Here is a 7,142-nt window from a genome sequence, read left to right on the forward strand (position 1 = left end):
CTGACTTTAGGTGTTATTTATTTATTTGCTACATAAAACATCTGCACGAAACAAAAACAGCAGGTCTGAATGAGACGCACTCTCTGACAGCAGGTGGCGCCTATGAACAGGGTTGCCAGGTTTTCGCAATAAAACTAGTCCAATCGCGTTTTGAGGGGTTCCCCTGTAAAAATCACATTCCGGGGGTAAAATACACGTTTTTCGGCGGGGATCTTCCAGTAAAATTCACATTCCAGGGGATAAATATCATGTTATTGGGGTCGCTTCAACCCGCGGACATGAACAACAACCCGCGGCAACAGTGTTAAAGTAACATTAGCCCAATTCCGCAGGAAAACCGCGGACTTGGCAACACTGCTTATGAACCGACCGCAATATAGCGTTTCCTTGGTTACCGCTGTAAACCAAGCAGAGCCGCGCTTTATACGGAGAAGAAAATGCCATTGCCATCGAAACTTTTCTCAAGACAGTTCCCTTCAGTGATGCATTAATATAACCCCAGAAATGTAATGCATTTTTGTTCTTATTTTACTGTTATTTTCGGGATCTACTGGGACAGTGATAAAGATCTACCAGTCGATCACGATCGACGGATTGGCGACCACTGCTCTAGAGTCTTAACTTTATTCCTAACGGTGCTCAGATGTTCCTCCACAGACTCCTCGGAAGGAATAAAACTAGAGTCTAGAGCTGAAGAATGAACGTGGAGCAGCTCAGATCCTCTCATGAGCTCACGTCACAGTTTGAGATATTGTTGAGATCTCTTCTGGAACTCTATCGGGAGAAAACCAGCTCACAGGGAAAGCTCTGCAGGGTTCTCTCAAAGTTATGAACAAACGCTTTTCCACTAACATTCATAGAACGTTCATTCAATGATACTGTACTCAACACTGGCGGGGGTAACGAATTACAAGTAACGCGAGTTACGTAATCAGGTTACTTTTTTCAAGTAACTAGTAAAGTAATGTATTACTTTTTAATTTAGAAGGGAATATCTGAGTTACTTTTTCAAATAAGTAACATAGTTACTTTGTTTCCATGTGTTGAGTGACAGCTCTGGTGTTGCCACGGTGACAGAAATCAGGAGTCAGTGCAGAGCGTTGTGTGTGAACATGATCTTACTGTAGTTCTAGACTAAATATCAACATGTGTTTACTCAAAAACAGATTCAGTGTTCCTCAAAATCAATACAAACAGTCAAATGCAAACTCAGAATATGACGCAAATTTGCAATAATTAAATATGTTAAATAAGACAAATATCATTTATGCATTTAATCCCATTTTATTAACCAGCGTCTTTACTGTTGACCTTCAATTATCTAATTCAACCGTAATAATAAGCGAAAACTCCTGCGTCTTATTCTTCATGCAATCCAGGGGTGTGTTTTTCAAAAGCAACATTAGCTAACTATGGTCATAAGTTCCATTGAACTCTATTAGTAACAACGGAACTCGTGACCATAGCTACTTTTGGGAAATGCGCCCCAGAACAGCAGCAGCTGAAAGGTTTGTTTGAGCGGCGCCCTCTACTGTACAGACGTGAATCCACATTTCCCTCAGCCTGTGAGGCGTATGCATTTCACTTTTAGCTTGAAAAGGCTTTTACGTTTGCCAGAAATGTAACTTTTTAGTTTAAAAACAAACAAGCAAGCCCAGCCCAGATGAGAAAAAGTAACGCAAAAGTAACGTAGTGCATTACTAGCCATAAAAACTAACTAAAACTGTGTCCCAAATGACGCACTATGCACTTATGCACTATGTACTTCACCATGTAGTGAAGGAATATTGTCATTAATAATCCCCCTTTGCGACGTAATTAAAGCTGCGACAGTCGAGTGCATGAAGTGTCCAACATTCCACACTTCGTTTTTTCGGTTGCTGTTTATTGACGGTTTCAATGGCAATAACATAAACAAACGTTACTGCACATGCACGCTTGTGTGGACCAAACTTAACTTCCAGTGGACTTCCACAAAGAATCAATAAGAACAGCAAAGTCCTTCTAGAGTACATTATTTCTGATAACAAGCTAAATATATTTGCTGCGTAAATCAGACAGGCTTATTGAAAATGCAAATTAATTCTCTGCCAGCAGGAGGCGCTTTTGGAGCGGCAGAGATAGAGGTTTTCCCGGTAAGTTAACTCTGGGCCAGGTGCATGCGCCCTATTAAACCGTCTATAACTCAAAACGTTGTAGAATAGTGCATAAGTACGCGATTTGGGGCGCACCTAAAGTAATTCATTTAGCTACTTTTTTAGGGAGCAACAACATATTGTAACGCATTACTGGCAAAACATTAGCGCAAAAAAAAAAATCCTGAAACATTTTAGTTAGACGTTCATTTAACTTTTTTTTTTATGTTACTACTGACTAGTTTCAGGTGTCTCAGAGAACAGTCAAAAGCAACATTCCCACAGTGTTTGCCAAAGGGAACGTTCTCGTGATGTTTTCCACACAAACATTTTTAGAACGTTCTGAGAAAATTCAGAAATAATGATTATAACATTATATTACAGTTTTTCTCAGTGGCTTTGGTGCATTTCTCAGATCAGAAATGAAATTCTCAAAACTACTTGTTCAATCTGGAATCCTATCCAGTCTCTTTCAATCAATATCCCACATACCACATAGTAATGTGTAAATGTGTTCTTTTGAAATGGATATATGACATACATAAGCATATGGCACACTGTTCAGTACAGTAACTGTCATCCAAACTGTTGCCATAGGTTACATCAGGGGAAACTAACATAGTGCACTGTTATACAGTGAACAATGACACGAAGACTTTTCATTCTGATGGCACTGATATGTTCATTGACATAAATACTTGCTTTTGAGAGACGAACTAAAGATTTTGAGTAAGTTCCAGGCTTTGCAGGTAATCCATTGTGTGGTGCTGTTTGTATGAATTGTTTTGAGAAATGCACATACTTCTTTGCAAATATTAAGGATGATTCGAGAAATGCACCAAAGCGACTGAGAAAAACTGTAATAATGATTATAGGGTGTTGCTATGCGGTTACTAGGGTACTTGGGGTGGTTGCTAAGGTGTTGCTAGGGTACTGAGGGTGGTTGCTAGGTTGGTTTGGCTAGTTGCTAGAGTGTTGCTATGAAGATAGATAGATAGATAGATAGATAGATAGTCTATGGGACTTACATTGACGGAGTTACATTACATTGGGATTTATAATTTTATAATATTATAAAATATTATAATAACCTAACGGGAACCTTCACAGGTCATATTATATTAGCTGGGAACATCTGAGGTGTGCATCTGGAAACTCGTAAACTCCTGAAACTCTCATGCATCTCGAGTCCAGTCATGCTCTTACTCACTGTGATCCCCGCACACTGTCAGTCAGGGACTCTTGCCGTCTCCTTTCACTAAGTGCTCTTTTTGAGGTTCTGATAGGAGAGGAATCATCTGTTCTCAGGTGGGACGTGTCCCTCGGTTCATCCCCATCATATGTGCATCTGCACACTCACCTTTAGCGAACATGCTTTTATGTGCAGACTGATGTTGGACTCTCAGAATGACCTCAGCCTGCCGTCGCTCTGCAGATGAGGGTTGCCAGGAAACCATCTCCACTGGCAACAGCAGAAGAAAAGAGAACATATGATTGGAGGACAGCGAAGCGCCGGAAGCCCATATAAAGCCGCCGGATGCTCTCCGAGTTCAGCTCCTGTTATTCACAGGTTACGCTTCATGAAATGTGTCCCAATCCAGTCTGTGATGTTTGATTGCTGACAGTTAGTGCTGTGCACTGGATCAGTCTGGAGCAGGACGGACTATAAAGAGAACGTTCAACTCCTGTCGTCATTTACTCACCTTCATCTCGTTTCTTTCTTCTTCTGAACGCAAAAGAAGATGTTTTGAAGAATGTCTGAGACGTCTATAGTCGTTTTCATATAGCAGTAGCTGCCAGCAACTGTTTGTTTCCCGGCATTCTCCAAAATATCTCATAACTCATGAGGAAATGATGACAGGGTTTACATTTGAGGGTAACTGTAGGCTTTAGCTGAGTTCCTCAGATGCATCATGAGGAGAAGTCTGTAAATGTGCATGTGTCTCTCAGAGGACAGTGCTGGGTCTGTGTTTTGTTGGAAACACTGCCCTCTCCTGACCGCTTCACACACTAACGCTGCTCTTTTCTGAGGATGAGAAAGCACAGACTGAATATGTTATAGGAACTGCAAGCACTAAATGCATGACATTAACATTCATTCTGACATTTCTACACTGCAAAGACATAGTTTCTTGTTTTTCAGTTCAAATATCTAAACATGCTTAACTCGACATAGATTTGCTGGAGATGCACAGTGACTTAAGATATGAAGTCTTGTTTTCTGAAAAAATGTTTTAGAATTAAGCAAATGTGTCTAAATATCTGCTAAAGAGGACAGAAAAGTAATCGTGTTTTCTCAGGCAGATTGTTTTTCTTGTTTACTCAATTTTCTTCATGGACTTCATATCTTAAGTCATATTGCTTCTCTGATAAATATATCTTTATTTAAGAGAGTTTAGTTATTTCTGAACTGGAAAACAAGACAAAAATCATTTCCGCAGTGTATTTGGACTTTTCAGATGCTGCTACATGCTAGAAAAAAATGTCAAAGTTGTAAATAAAGATTAATTTATATGCTATTTTCTACTACTTTTTAGAATTAACATTGAATTATATGTGTTACTTGCTGTTTCTTTGTAAAAAAAAAAAAAAAAAGTAAGGAAGGAAACTATATTCACTCAGAAGTTTCTAGTAAATTTCACAAATAATTAAAGTGCATGTCCATACAGTAAGATGTGACCCATCACAAGCGTCAGAGAATAGAATAGAATAGAGTAGAATAGAATTGTAGCTCTCTCCTAGCTAACACAGAACATTCTCATATTTTCATTTAGTGCTGCCCTTCAGAAGCTACAGAAGATACTTGCATGTTTCCCAGAAGACAAAATAAGTTAAATTTACCCTGATCTTCAAATTCTAAAAGTTTTCACCCCCGGCTCTTAATGCATCGTGTTTCCTTCTGGAGCATCAGAGAGCGTCTGAAGCTTCTGTAATAGTTGTGTTCGAGTCCCTCAGTTGTCCTCAGTGTGAAAAGATGCATCTCAAAATCGTACAGTCACTGCTGGAAAGGGTTCAAATATGCAGAAGATGCTGGAAAACTGAAGATTGTGCAGGAGCTGGGGGATTTTTCTGAAGAACAGCAGACAGTTTAACTGTTCAGAACAAACAAGGGACTCATGAACAACTATCACTAAACTAAAAACAGTCGTGGATCATCCAGGTAACAACACAGTATTAAGATTCAAGGGGATGTAAACTTTTGAACGGGCCATTTTTATAAATTCAACTATTCATTTCTCTTGTGGACTATATGTGAACTTCTTTTATATGAAATATCTTATTCAGGTCAGTACTAAATAAACAACAACATGCATTTTGTATGATCCTCTCTTATTTTGGTAAAATAATTAACATTTTGCAGATTCTGAAAGAGGGATGTAAACTTTTGACCTAAACTGTATGTATATATTATATATATATAATAGTGCCGTCAAACGATTAATCGCATTCAAAATAAAAGTTTTTATTTACATAATATATCTTGTGTGTACTGTGTATATTTATTATGTATATATACAGTACACACTCATACAGTATACATTCTGAAAATATTTACATGTATATATTAATATGCATAAAATTTATATTATATATAAATATATTAAATATATAAACGTAACATATTTGTCTTAAATATATACATGCATGTGTGTGTATTTATAAATACATAATAAATATACATAGTATACATACATATACATATATATTAATGTGTGTGTGTGTGTGTGTGTGTTCAATATTGCGCAATGACATCACAATGTTATTTAACAACTTTTATCAACAGATAGTCCTGCCTTTATCAACTTTCCCTGAAAATGAGTTGCCAAAGCCATGTATTATATCAGATTCAAAATAGTCTAGAAAATCTGAAAAAATATAAACAAATTTGTTGCGGAATGCTGAACACTTTTAGGCCTTCAATTTATAATTAATTAATAATTAATAAGAAATGAATAAATACAGCTGTGTCCAACTGTACTGCTCTTATGATGTAAATCATAATAATATTCCTGAGTAATTTCACACATTCCAGCTGTCCTGCTACACTGGCTTCCTGCACTACATTCACAGATAGACGTATGCATGTGAAAAGAAGTGATTTCACACTGAATCCTATGAATAACCCTCTCGAAGACACGACTGATGAGACTACAGAGGAGTCCTGCTCAATATGACATCTTTGCCAAGTTATTCAGTGCTTGCATTGCACAAGACTGTATTTTAAAACACGAGACACGGTGCATAACTTTGGCTGCACCACGTTAAAATGATGAATCAATCAGGAAATACATATTTCTGAATATCATGCGTATGTGCTTAGAGCTGATTCATGCGTGCATCCGTGTGCATTCACAAACACATCATATCACAAACTACGACCTTTTGTACTGAGTGCCAGAAACTTATTTACATTTGACAGAAGCTTTTATCCTTACAAATGAGGACAACAGAAGCAATCAAAACCAAGAAAAGAGCAACGCAAGAAAGCTAGAGTTACAGGCCTTGTTTAAAGAAAACAAGCAGTTAGAAAACCAATAGAGAGAGCACGTGTTAGAGGTTTTTTTTAATAAAATAAAGAAATAAACTTAGAAATGTAAACATTTATTTGTGAAAGAAAATCATAATTTTGGTCTACTTGAACTGAACACGAGAAGCGGCGCAGATGCTGGAGCGCATGCGCAGTTCGGCTGTTCTCCGGCCGCCAGGCGGCGCTGATCCAGTCACTCTCCGCTCCTTTATTTCCGTGTTCCGATCCGCATTCAGCACAAGGGCACATTCTGTCCGATTGTGTGCTCGTTTGCTCGGTAGTGCGGTTCAGTGATGGCTCGACTGCTGCTCGGGGGCACTTTGAGAGGATACTTCACCTCACCGCTCCGGATGATGGGATCCGATCAGGTAACTTAGTGAAGAATAATGATGGATCTGACGCTCAGAACTCCGGATTGAACACACACACTCATACACACACACACTCACTCATACTCTCTCTCACACACACACACACAC

This window comes from Sinocyclocheilus anshuiensis, unplaced genomic scaffold, assembly GCF_001515605.1.
Source record: "Sinocyclocheilus anshuiensis isolate Anshui unplaced genomic scaffold, SAMN03320099.WGS_v1.1 scaffold1829, whole genome shotgun sequence".
In the NCBI taxonomy this organism is placed as follows: domain Eukaryota; kingdom Metazoa; phylum Chordata; class Actinopteri; order Cypriniformes; family Cyprinidae; genus Sinocyclocheilus; species Sinocyclocheilus anshuiensis.